This window comes from Sapajus apella, unplaced genomic scaffold (genome assembly GCF_009761245.1).
Source record: "Sapajus apella isolate SASKATOON/1434 unplaced genomic scaffold, GSC_monkey_1.0 scaffold34, whole genome shotgun sequence".
NCBI classification, from domain to species: domain Eukaryota; kingdom Metazoa; phylum Chordata; class Mammalia; order Primates; family Cebidae; genus Sapajus; species Sapajus apella.
The window spans coordinates 11,890,952-11,905,257 of record NW_022436974.1 but is presented as its reverse complement, the minus strand read 5'-3'; positions in this window follow the sequence as shown (position 1 = coordinate 11,905,257).

The window sequence follows — 14,306 nt, the reverse complement described above, 5'->3', positions numbered from 1 at the left end:
TAGAATTTTTATTGTCTAATAACAGTAACTTTGTTTTACATAATCTTGAATTTTTTGTTATTAGAATTGAATCAAAGGAAACATTACAGGAGGACACCCAGGTAGACATTTCTCTCTGAGTCTGCAGCATGCTCAGCTATGTAGTAAGTTGAAATTCTGAATTAAATTATGCTGGTGAAATTGAGAACACAAGACAAGAACTGTATGTATGCTACTGTCATGCATTTGCTTTATTTTGCCACACATATTTTCCTTTCCTTTCTTTTCCTTTCCTTTCCTTTCCTGTCCTGTCCTGTCCTGTCCTTTCCTTTCTTCTTTTCTTTTTTCTTTTCTCTTGAGATGGAGTCTTACTCTGTCTCCAAGAGTGAAGTGCAGTGGCACAATCTCGGCTCACTGCAACCTCCACCTTCTAGGTTCAAGCAAATATTCTGCCTCAGCATCTCAAGGAGCTGGGATTACAGGTGCCCACCACCATGCCTGGATAATTTTTGCAATTTTGTTAGAGACAGGGTTTCACCATGTTAGCCAGGCTTGACTCAAACTTCTGACCTCAAGTTATCTGCCCACCGCATCCTCCCAAAATGTAATTTTCTTTTTTAAACTACATAGTAAATACATCTTAGTTCCTTTCTGGTCTCATGTTCCTTGATGTGACCTTTATGCTATGGCTTTCCCAGAATTTCCTCATAGACTATAATCTCTTCTCAATTTGGATACTCTTCCTTTTACAAGTTCATCTCATCTCTCTGGTTTGACCCACACACATGGTATGTCTCCAAATCAGCTTTTAATTGTATTTCTATTGTGATATTGTGCCAGAACTGCTAGCCTTTGCTTTAGTTATTTAGTAATAACTAAAATAAGCAGCCCAGGATAACTAAGATCTGTGTGTAAACAAATGCTTATTTTGACTTCTGTAAACCACTGAAGTAACAAACAGAATGACAAAAGTCCCCTGGCCCTTGGAATGTCCGGAGACCCCCACCCTCGTCTCCACTCAGGAGGTGAATTACAGAATCCCCTAGACCTTGGAATGTCTGGAGACCCCCGCCCTTGTCTCCGCCTAGGAGGTGAATCACAGAATCCCCTAGCCCTTGGAATGTCCGAAAGTTTCATCGCCATCCCCGCTCTTCACCCCCACTCCCAAGGTGGTTTTTTGGGTATAAAAAGTCTTGGCACCCTCCTTTTGACGCCACAGGTTGGAGAGACGTGAGTCCTCTGTGGTCGCCGGCATAATAAATGACCCTGCAATCTGGCATACTTTTATCTTGGTGCTAACTTTCTACACTCGGTCCAATACAACATTTGGAGGTCCCACCAAGATATCCTCTTTTTGTTATCACCAGACAAAAGCCATCTCAGTGTCTCACCCAGGCGGCCGCTCCCACCTTGGGGGCCTCTGGGGAGGCGCCCCCTGTTCTTTCCCAGGGCCCCGGAGTGCCACCGTGGAGGATAAGCGACCTCTTGGCCGACATTCACCCGAAATTCCTCAGGGTCCTAAAAAAGAAAATCCTCCAGAGGTAAGTCTGGTTTGGGAACTAGTTCAAAGGAAGGGCCTGAGTCGGGGGACTGACGAGTCATTGCAACTCTGACCTGGCAAGCCTCACCAAGACGTCGCTTGAGGCTTCTGGTAGCTGGTGCAGTGGGTACCAGCGTTCGCCTTCTGGTGGCTGTCATAGTGGGTGGCAGCCCTCTGGTAGCTGGTGCAGTGGGTACCAGCGTTCGCCTTCTGGTGGCTGTCATAGTGGGTGGCAGCCCTCTGGTAGCTGGTGCAGTGGGTACCAGCGTTCGCCTTCTGTTAGCTGGCATAGAGGGTACCAGCGTTCGCCTCTGGTAGCTGGCATAGTGGGTGGCAGCATTCAGTTGTTTTCCGTAACCTCTGTGTGGGTGAGAGAGTGAGTGTGTATATATGTAGTCCCACGGCTGAATGGGCTACGGGGCTTGTGTGGGCCTTCACCCACAGTTCCACTGGGGCGTCGTAGGGCATAACGGTGATTCATCTCAGAGCTGTCCTACTTGGACTTCCATCCTAAGGTGACCAGGCCCGGGGATTATACAGGTACACCTTAGCCAAGACGCCCCTGAAAATTCTTCCGAGAAAGTGGCTGGGCAGGCATCTGACTGGTCTCCCATCTGGGGGGCACCCACCCTTTGTCTGTCACTCTTGTATGTGGTCCTGTCTCGTCTGTAAATTTGTCAGTTTTATTAGACTCCTGCTAGCAGACATACACTGGTTCAGGCCATCTTCCCTTGAGGTAGGAGATATCTTACAGTGGTTGACTGGATGCAGGGAACTTTTACTGATTATACCCCAGCAAAAAATTACTCTTTTCTCTTTCTTTCCCATCTTCTTCTTCCTCTATCACTGAGGCCTCACTCTTTCTTCCTTTGCCATGTGGCAGATAGTCTTAACTCTAGTTGTCTTTATTCTCTTCCTTGTTTTGGTCATTGTGGCCTGTAAATTCTCCCAGCCACCTCCACCAGGAAAAGAGTACTTTTGCCCGTGCTGGGTCAGATTCCATGTCGGGGAGGCCGTTGTGCCCTCGACACCTTGGAGGTAGTTTCTTTGGAGCTTGTGTGGAACAAAACCCTAGATCAGAGTTTACGGGTGCTCTTTCTCAGGCTGGAATGGAAAATAGGTAACTGCCTATTCTGCCAGGAAAGTGTCCAATGTTATAGGCAGTGCCCAACGGTGCATCACAGAAAGTCATATTGGCACTATCCTGGATGTTGGGAGGTAGGATGTCACCGCCCCAGTAAAAACTGACTGGCAGCACTTCTGCACACTCTACCGGGTGTGATGGGTCCAAAACACACATCCGGTAGACCTCTTAGTCCACCTGTTTGTCACTTCCCGACTTTTCCGAAGCAACTGGCCATTAAAAATGTATAAGGGGGAAAAAGTCCGCTGCCTTACCTTGGCCCCTACCCCCTGTTCCTCTGACTAGGACTAGGAATAAACCCTAAAATCCAGTTGTCTGGTCCTTACAGGACCTGGCTGCAGAGGCCCTGCTAAAACCTGCTTTAAAGAGGGTCAAATTTTAAATTTGAGGCTTTCCAAAATTGGCTTTACTACAGAAAGAGAAAGTAGGGAAGGGAGGAGAGGAGAAAAGAGAAGAGAAGAGAAAAAAAAGAGAGAGAAAGAAAAGAAAAAAAAGAAAAGGAAAGAGAAAGAGAGGAGAGAAAGGAGACAGAGGAGAGAAAGGAGACAGAAGAGAAAGAGAGAAAGTAGAAAGTAGACAGAGGAGAGAGAGAAAGAAGGGGACCAGCAGCCGCAGGGGCGGAAAACTTGCTGCCAGCAAGTTCAGTTTTAAACTGACACTAAAAGCGTTTTTTTTCCTTTCTCTGCCGGCAGTCAGCCCCGCCCAGCTTTGAGGCAGGCCACACTGCCTCAGGGTGCAGCATCCAGAATCTGGCTTTAAGAAAAGGTTTCTAACTTTCTGCAATGAGAGTGACTTGTTAGCACAGTCGTTAAGGTGTGGGGCCTGCAACTGCAAGGTTGTTGGTTCATATCCTCAGTGAAGCTAGTTTTAAATTAGGAAAATCAGTTTTAAATTAGTGAATTCTCTTGAGGAAAATTTGGCATAAAAAAAAAACAAAAAAACCCACAAATGGGGTCGTCTAGCTTCCCGCCTTGTAACCCCCTCCAATGCATGAACCTCCAACTTCAAGGTTGGGTTCTCAGGCCAATATGGGGTGAAATTAACCCCTGGAAAACTCCACTCTTTGTGTGAACTTGAATGGCTGTCTTTCGGAATTAGGTTGCCACATACTGGGACCTATGACCCCAAAATTACCCAGGCTGTATGGAAAATGGTTGCAAAAACTCCTGGATACCCTGAGCAGTTTCCATACATCGACCAATGGTTGGGTTTAGTCCAATGGCCCCCCCCCCCCATGGCTAAAGCGCTGCATAAAACAGGCTAGACTTCAGGTCACGTTAGCCAGCCCAAAAGAAAGTCCCTTCTGGACCAGCCATTCTCCCCACCCCAGCGGAGGATCAGGAATTACTTCCGCCCTACTCAAGCCCCTCTAAACCAGCGCCTCAGCACCCCCCTTGACAGTACTATTAACCAAACCTTGTCCCCCCTGCACACCCGTAGCGGGGCCCCTGCACCCACTGGCAGTCCTCCCTTTCCAAGAGGTACCCCCAACAGAAGACAATTGGGGTCGCCCATTCTTTGTTCACATCCCCTTCTTGTCAAGTAACTTATATAACTGGAAGGTGATAGAGAGCAAAAAGAGGGCCGAAACACCAAGTGCTGGCACGAGCTTTAAGAGCAAGGGAAAACCTGCTGGGCTGGACCCAAAATTGGCAGCACCCATGGCATGGCAAAAGGGGATTTCTATGGCCTGCGAGCCGGCAGAGATGCATCCAGTGTGAGGGGCTGTGCAGGAGGGAAATGCTGGGGAGCTGCTAAGAGTTCCCGGGAGAGGGTAGTACTGGAGAACTGCTAAGACGGCGAGAGGGGGAGGGCTAGGTACCTGCCCAGATGGAAAGTTCCCTGGGAGCGGGTAGTGCTGGGAGGCCGGGGAATTTAAGGCGGTGATGTTGCCAAGGTTTTACAATGAAACACAACATCCCCTCTTCTCTGAGAAGCCCCAGGCTTTGACTGGACTCTTAAAATCTGTATTCCAGACGCATCGCCCCACTTGGGACAACTGCCAACAATTATTACTAATTCTGTTCACCACAGAGGAAAAAGGCAAAATTAGACAGGAAGCCCTGAAAGCCATCATAGGTCCAGGGCGAGGAAAAAGTTTTTTTCCCTCTACCTGACCCCAATGGGACCTCAACACCTGGTGGGGGGAGGGTCATCAGGCTCTGAACACTTTTCACCAGTATCTTATAGAAGGGGTTAGGGGAGTGGCCCACAAGCCCAGTGAACTCTCCGAGGTAGGAGCCGTAACTCAGGGTCCACAGGAGTTGCTAGCTGCTTTCCTTGAGCGCTTACTGGACGCCTATTACCCTGAGGCCTGGAGAATCAGCGGGCCATCAATCTGGCTTTTGTTTCCCAGTCTGCCCCAGACATCAAAAAAAAAATGCAAAAATTAGGGAGGTTCCAGAGAATGAATTTATCTCAGTTGTTAAAAATTGCCCAAAAAGTCTTTAACAATAAAGACACCTTAGAGGCCAAGCAAAATAAGAGAGTTACTCAGGCAGTGATAGCAGCACTCCAGGAAAAACCACAGCTAGCCCCTGGACCACAAATCGATTCATTGATCTGGGAAATGGCACTGTCACCCATTCCCTGAGTGTCCATATCCACTCCTGTGATGGGACTTGCTCCACAAACTGCAAGCAAATATTTCTTTCAGCAAGGGTCAAGCTTGCCTCTCACTTCCTCCTCCCTTAGCCACAGGGCCACCTCAGCAGATCCTCATCACCTGTGCTCTGTCAGACGAGTATCTCCTGCAGGAAGCTTTATCCTCAGAGGCAGATCAACCACCTGCACCAGACTTCCTCCGCAAATTTCAAGAGAGTGTACTGGGAGTATGGGCTAAAACAAGTCCCCCAGGGTTGGCAAGTCACCGCACCCCAGTCGTGGTCCAGCTATTAGCAACGGCAACTCCAGTCCAGGTGAAGCAATACCCTATAAGCAGGGAAGCCAGGCGAGGAATTGCTCCACATATCACCAGACTCTTCAAGGGAGGAATCCTCCCTACCTGTAAGTCTCCCTGGAACACCCCCATGCTCCCCGTGCTAAAACCAGGCACACAGGACTATCGGCCTGTGCAGGACTTGAGGGAGGTGAATAAACGGGTAGAAACTGTTCATCCTACAGTTCCAAATCCATACACCCTCCTAAGTCTCTTGGACCCAGAACACCATTACACCGTCTTGGATCTTAAGGATCCATTCTTTTGCATTCCACTAGCCCCTGTTAGCCAGCCTATATTTGCTTTTGAATGGACCGACCCTGATACTGGAGTCTCGGGGCAACTCACTCCGAGAAAACTGCCTCAGGGGTTCAAAAACTCCCCCACTCTGTTTGATGAGGCACTTAGCGAAGACCTTGCTGCCTTCCGAGCTGAGTTCCCAGAGTGTACCCTACTCCAATACGTGGATGACTTACTCTTGGCTACAAAAACCCAGGAGGCCTGTAAAGAGACCACCCAGTCATTATTAGAAACACTGCAGACTTTGGGGTACTGGGTCTCAGCTAAAAAGGCCCAACTCTGCCAGCCAAAAGTGACTTACCTGGGCTATGTTATAGAGAAGGGCAACCCGGCACTGACACCCAGCCGAGTCCAAGCAGTGCTGCAAATACCCAACCCCACCACAAAATGCCAAGTTTGAGAATTCTTTGGGGCAGTAGGGTACTGCAGGCTATGGATTTTGGGATTTGCTGAGATAGCCAAGCCCCTGTATGCCTGCGCTGGAGGAAATCAGCCCTTGACATGGACAGAGGTGGAGCAACAGGCTTTTGACAATCTCAAGACTGCCCTGACTGCAGCCCCAGCCTTGGCCTTGCCAGACATCTCTAAATCTTTCCAGTTGTTTGTGCATGAGAAACAGGGAGTCGCTAAGGGGGTGCTCACCCGGACATTGGGACCCTGGTCCCGGCCAGTTGCCTACCTTTCAAAAAAACTTGATCCCGTAGCCTCTGCGTGGCCAGCTTGTCTGAGGTCGGTGGCAGCTACGGCCCTGTTAGTCAGGGAGGCGGACAAACTGACCTTGGGGCAGGAGTTGAACTTAGTGGCACCCCATGTGGTGGAGTTGCTACTCCGTGGAGCTACGGGAAAATGGATGTCTAATGCCCACATAGCCCAATACCAGGCCTTAATTTTGGACCAGCCCCGCATAAAATTTTCAAAAACCACAGTTTTAAATCCCGCCACACTGCTACCTGACAGCGAGCCAGAGGAACCCATACATGACTGCCAACAGACAATAGATGTCCTCCACGCTGCTCGACCAGATCTCACCGATGTGCCACTGCGGAACCCAGAGAAGGTACTGTATACAGATGGCAGCAGTTTCATGGTTGACGGAGTCAGGTACGCTGGGGCAGCTGTGGTCACTCTAGAGCAGGTTATCTGAGCCCAGGCTCTTCCACATGGAACCTCAGCCCAAAAGGCTGAAGTTATAGCTTTAATAAAGGCCTTGGACTGGGCGAAGGGAAAAATTGTTAACATCTACACGGATAGCTGGTATGCCTTTGCTACGGCCCATGTGCATGGTGCCATTTATAAAGAAAGAGGGTTGCTTACCTCAGATGGAAAAATCATCAAGAACAAAGAGGAAATCCGAGCTCTACTAGAAGCTATATGGAAGCCTAAGGCAGTGGCATTAATACACTGCAGAGGACACCAGAAGGGAGATTCACCAGAGGCCAGGGGAAATAGGGCAGCTGGCCTACAGGCCAGACCGGCAGCCGTGGGGCCAGTAAAACCTCTGACTCTTCTTGTGACTCTGCCGGCCCCAGCCCTGCCTCCTACCCCAACGTATTTGCCTGAGGAAGAAAACTTTGCTAAAGAACAGGGTGGATGACAAGATTCCACAGGATGGTGGATTCTACTGGACACAAGAGTTGTGCTCCCCGAGGCTCTAGGACGGGCTCTAGTTAAGCACACACACCAGGCCACTCACTTAGGGCAAACAAAATTAACTGAGCTGCTGAGGGTTAGATACTGCATTCTACACTTATATAAGATTGTTAGAAAAAACTACTACTTGCTGTAATGTATGTGCCAGGGTAAATCCAGGAGGCAGTAGGCCTAGTCAGGCAGGGATAAGACTTAAAGGTATTAGCCCAGGGGAACACTGGGGGTTAGATTTTACTGAAATAAAGCCCCCAGAGTGCAGCTGTAAGTACTTCCTTGTGTTTGTAAACACTTCCTCTGGATGGGTCGAGGCTTTTCCTACTAGGTCAGAAACCGCACTGGTAATAGAGAAAAAAATTGTTACAGGACCTGGTTCCTCAGTTTGGCTTGCCCCTGACACTGGGATCAGATAATGGCCCTGCATTTACAGCACAGGTTTCCTGGAAACTACACTGTGCCTATCGCCCCCAGAGTTCAGGGCAGGTTGAAAAGATGAACTGGACCATAAAGAAAACTTTGACAAAATTCATTCTAGAGACTGGTGAAAACTGGGTCAGCCTGCTTCCTTTTGTCCTCCTCCGTACCCCATGTACTCCCTATAAAAAAAGCTTTACTCCTTTTGAAATTATGTTTAAAAGGCCCCCTCCCTTACTCCCCAGACTTGCGGACGCCATACATGCTGGAGTCCATAACCATACACTCCTTAAGTCCTTGCAGGCACTCCAGTCTGTTCAGTCCCAGGTGCATTCACTCATCAGGGGAACTCGACCTACCCCAGTGGATTTCACTGACCAGCTGGTACACCCCTTCCAGCCAGGGGACGAAGTCCTGGTGAAGAGAGTCACTACCTCTGGCCTAACTCCTCGCTGGAAAGGACCCTACACTGTAATCCTGGTCACCCCCACAGCAATCAAGGTGGATGGACTGACTGCCTGGATTCACCACTCACACGTCAAGGCTGCCCCCCCCTCAGATGCAGGATGGGAAGCGGTTCCATCCTCAACGGACCCCCTAAAGCTAAGACTATTGCGCCATTCTCAGTCATCATCCTAATCTCCCTGATTCCTGCAACCACCCTCCAAAAGGGACCCTCCTTGGCACCCACCTACTATCGATGAGTCATCACCGAGGGCTCCACTGGAGCATATGTTAGTTCCTTAACCGGAAAGGGATCCACCCTAGCAACCTAACCCTGGAGTACACTCCAGAGACCCCCGTTACCTTCTCCCTGGACCTCTGTGCCCTCCTGGGCCCCCACTTAAATTTCAGGACAAGTGGAGGTATATGGGTGCTGCAGTTTAGGGGCAGAGCGACAACTCCAGACCATGGGGTTATATCTGTGCCCAGGATCCACCCCACCAAAAAGATGGAACTGTGGAGACTTAAATGAATTCTTTTGCCCCCATTGGGGTTGTAAGACTAACTCCACTATAACAGGATATACTGCAAACAGAAATTCTTTCATTTCTTTCACCCGAGACCCTCCCCCAAACCCCTGGCTAACATTCCTGCTCACTGGATTAGCAGGACCCTTGGTGCTAATGGTCCTAGGGTTAAAAGGCATTTGGACCATGCCTTTTAAACATGCTCCTCAAATTTATCCAGGAAGGAATAGATTCGGTCAAACTGATGGTTCTGAGATCCAACTATGGGCCCTTGTGTCAAAAAGAGGAAACCTATTAAAGATTTAATACATGTTAAAAGAACAGGCGGGAATGTGATATTGTGCCAGAACTGCTAGCCTTTGCTTTAGTTATTTAGTAATAACTAAAATAAGCAGCCCAGAATAACTAAGATCTGTGTGTAAACAAATGCTTATTTTGACTTCTGTAAACCACAGAAGTAACAAACAGAATGACAAAAGTCCCCTGGCCCTTGGAATGTCTGGAGACCCCCACCCTCGTCTCCACTCAGGAGGTCAATTACAGAATCCCCTAGACCTTGGAATGTCCGGAGACCCCCACCCTTGTCTCCGCCCAGGAGGTGAATCACAGAATCCCCTAGCCCTTGGAATGTCCGAAAGTTTCATCACCATCCCCGCTCTTCACCCCCACTCCCAAGGTGGCTTTTCGGGTATAAAAAGTCTTGGCACCCTCCTTTTGACGCCACAGGTTGGAGAGACGTGAGTCCTCTGTGGTCACCAGCATAATAAATGACCCTGCAATCTGGCATACTTTTGTCTTGGTGCTAACTTTCTACACTCGGTCCAATACAACACTATGAAGAATTTTACTTCTGCCCCCAAACATGTGACAAGGCAAATTAATCAATAACCTCTTCAGGAGGTGAGGAATCGTTGGTTTCTTATATAACTGGGAAGGTTCCCAGAATTATCACCTTAATTTTATTTCTCAATTTTGGAAATGTCCAAGATGATAATAATTCTACTAGAAGTTATCAAAACAGAAGAATATAATAAATGTTTGGTTTTATGGCTGAGAAAATTTATCAAACTGATAAGCACTTTTTCCTATCCCAAAATTAAAGATGTGTCTTAAATGTCCATAGTAGCTAATACCACCTGTATATACAAGTAAATCTTAGCTAAATAAGATTCGTTATAAAATTTTATTGGAATGCATGACAAACAAAAAAAAAGGTAAAATTGAGAGGGTAATGGCTGTTGCTTATGGAAACTTTAGTGTCAATAGAGAAAGCCCAGGAGCTTTAGGTGTAAATAGAAAGGAGAATTGGGTTGAAAGCCCAGAAGGTAAAATTCTGCAATCAGATCACTTGGAGAGACGCAAATCACCAGAAGGTAATGGACTTTTCCTGTTAGCTAGTAAAGTGCTGGAAAAAAATGTGTGAGAGGAGAAGAGAGAAAGTTAACTAAAGAGTCTAGGAAGTACAGACAGAAAAACAAGAAAACATTGCTGATAAGTATTTTGATAATTTGGTAATCACCTTGATTTAGTCAATTTAAGAGATTAAAAGACACATAAGACCCTTCTTCTCATATGACCCTTAACCAGTTGCTGAATGGGGAAACACTGGCCACCTCCACAGTGGTGAAAAGCAAAGTTTACTTATTCCTGAATACTGTTTCCCAGTTGTAACCAAAAGCAATTCGTTAGTAAAGAATCACCTGATTTTCATTGAACACAGACTCTGGGTATTTCTTCTACTGTGTCTGTCATTTAATTTTCTTTTTCATCTAAATCAAAGAAAAAAAAAGGGCAGAAAAAGCCAGACACAGTAGCACATGCCGCTAATCCCAGTACTTTGGGCGGTTGAGGCAGGACAGTTGTTTTAGTTCAGGAGTTCAAGACCACCATGGTCAACATAGTGAGACTTTGTCTCCAGCAAACAAATAAAAATAATTTTAGTGTGTATTCAGCATTTCCAGATACACCTGGCAGTTCAGTGTGCTGCATGCCTAAACTTGAAGCAATAGGATGGGAACAGAAGTAAGTACTGTGGAAAACACCACATCATTTCCTTACATTCAGGTCCTCTTGCTCAGGTTTTTTTTTCAGTTTTCTTGCTGAACAGGGGATGGCAACAAATTTCACTTTCTGGCGCATAGAGATGAAATCCAGTTGTTGAATGTATCAGTCTTTTTTTTTTAATAACCACCTCCCTCTATTTAGATAAGCAGATGAGAAAAACATAACCTCCCATTTATTTAAAATTGGGCTTTTTATTAGAGTAGATTAGCCTGTGCCCTAACAGATCCCATGAGAGGTTTTGACTGAGAAAGGTACTCTCAGTTTTATGAGAATGAATAAATTATACATGATACAAATTCTTTACATATTAGTCATTGTTTATCTTGTGTTTTAATCCAAGATATTTTCTTTCCTTTTTTGTTTTAACATGGGTTTCTCAATTTATAATAAAAATATGCACTCATTATTATCTGTATCACTCTTTGTAATGTAAAGGTATTTTGTGTATTTCTATAGTAAATGAGATGGAAATAATTTCATTCTTAGTGAGTAGCTTAATACGTATGTCAATTTAATTCCTGACAATCTCCATCATTGTAAAACTTATTTCATATTTTCTTATCACTAGCTAGGAATCTTTATATTTTACTGGCACATGTTGGTCATCCCTGAGAAAATTTCAAAATCAACCTTACAGAATAAATTAAGATATATAAATAATAAAAGTTCATTAACATATGAATCTGGACACTAATCTATTTCTTACATTTTTGATATTATCCTTTAACATTTTCTATCATATTATCTTACCTATATTTTGGAAATATTTCTTAATGCTATTACAGAAAAAAATATTTGTTTATATTAATTCTTTGATTCTTATGCAAGAAGAATATTACGAACTGCATATATCCTGCTGAAAAATGCTGAGTGTATGACAAAATATATTGTTTGCTAAGAACAGCGGTAAAGAAAACCAAGCTGGCCTCCCCACCCAAGTGGAAAACTACTTGGGGCATTCTAGAATAGCAAAACAGTATATGTATATCATACACTGGCAAAAACAATTATTTAAGCATGGGCTATGTGACCCTGCCCCAGTGTCTCTCTGTTTAAGTATACTTTCTAGTTTATCTTTGATCTAGGTAAGCAGGCACCAGCTGCCTACCTAGTTTATCTTGGTTCTATGAGAAAACACAGAATACCTATTTGTTAATAATAATCACCTGCTCAGAGATAATAACTATGTGGGTGAGAATCTGTTCAAGGCTTTCAGCCTGGAATGCTATCAGCTCCTGAGGCTCTCAGCTCGGAAGGCTGTTGGTCCCTGGAGAGTCCCGCTTTACTGTTCTATCTGGGTGTCTGCTTCTTAATGCCTTAAGTGCTGCCTGGGTGGAGGTCTCTACAACCAAGTTGGTCCTTGGTAATATTCAGAGCACAACAATCCATGTCTAGAACAAAGCAGGCATTTTTGTAAACATATATTCGTATACAACTGTTTTTTATTTTTATTTTTTTGAGATGAGGTCTCATTCTCTCACCCAGGCTGGAGCACAGTGGTGCAGTCAGAGCTTACTTTAGCTTTCAACTTCTGGGCTCAAGGGGTCCTCCCATCTAAGCCTAGTAAGTAGCTAAGATTACAGGTGTGAGAGACCATGCCTGGGTCATATATACATACATATTTTGTAGAGATGGGGTGTTGCTGTGTTGCCCAGGCTGGTCTCAAATCTTAAGCAATCTTCTTGCCTTGACCTTCCAAAGTTCTGGATCATAGGCATGAGCCACCATGTCCAGCCATAAAAAAATTAAATTGTATTTTTGTGTAACAATTGAAATGCAGTGATGAAGAGTGCTATTAAGGTTAAGGAAAAATGGTTGTGAGCATAAATGTAAGAAATTACATAAACTCCATTTTATTTTTTATTTATTTATTTTTTTTGGGGGGGACGGAGTTTCGCTCTTGTTACCCAGGCTGGAGTGCAATGGCGCGATCTCGGCTCACCGCAACCTCCGCCTCCTGGGTTCAGGCAGTTCTCCTGCCTCAGCCTCCTGAGTAGCTGGGATTACAGGCACGCGCCACCATGCCCAGCTGATTTTTTTGTATTTTTAGTAGAGACGGGGTTTCACCGTGTTGACCAGGATGGTCTCGACCTCTTGACCTCGTGATCCACCCGCCTCGGCCTCCCAAAGTGCTGGGATTACAGGCTTGAGCCACCACGCCCGGCAACTCCATTTTATTGACAAGATGAGATGCAAAGCCATCTGAGAAGAAAAGAGAAGCTGGATTGGGCTTGTTGTAGCAGGAAAGTTACAGATTTTTCAGTGATGAGACGGAGTGACAGCGGTAACTTATGTGGTAAATATTTTATTAATAATATTTTAATATTGACAGCAGATATTTAATATTCTGTGTTTGGTATTATAAAGTCTTTAGTGGCATGATGTGACCTGACCCTCACCAATGGTCACTGGAATGTTGGTCTATTACCTACACCCTTTCACTGGAGACTCAACACACCACAAAATGAAGAGCAGAGACGTGGGAGATCAAGTTGCCTTAGCTCAAATCACCTAAATTGTCCAAGGTTCAGTTTTCTTCATTGTAGATGTTGGATTATAGAGGTTTTTATATTTTAAGCATTTAAAACATATTCCTATGCATGCCACATGGTAAGTGCTCAATAAATGTAAGCTCTTATCACCAGGATTGATAAATGACACTTTGGCAAAGGGAATTTAGGTGAGCAGTTTAAGTAAGCAGTGCAGGTGAGCCTCAAAATGGATCTTAGCCTTTGAGGGTTCTTGACTTTGCTAGGGAAAGAATTCAAGGGCAAGACAAAGGTAGAGGTAACTAGCTTTATTGAAGCAGCAGTGTTCCAGCTCTGGTGATGTTACAGCTTTGTGACTGCTCCCGCAGAGCAGGGCTGCTCCATAGGCAGAGATTAGCAGCTCACAGCTGTTTTTCAGTCATGGCTTACACCTACTTTCAATTGCATGTAGATTAAGGGGCAGTTTATGCAGAAATTTCTAGCGAAGGACTAATCACATTGGGGTTGTCAGTTCATTGCTTTGGCAGTGGATGATAACTCCTGGGTGTTGCCATGGCAATGGTAACCTTACATGGCACAATGGTTGGTGTGTCTTATGGAAAGCTGCTTCTGCCTGGTCCCTTTGTTGGCTAATACTCAGTTTGATCTGGTGTATAAGCCCCATCTTGAAAGTCTAGTTTAGCTTCCTATTTTGAGGAAACTTGCTCAAGGCCCCACAGCAACAGTCTTACCCAGGTACGGAAGACAGCGATGTTGACCAGGCTTTAGGCTTTCTTTTTCTATTAACAAGCATTTGTCAATTTCTAAAGTATAGTCAAGA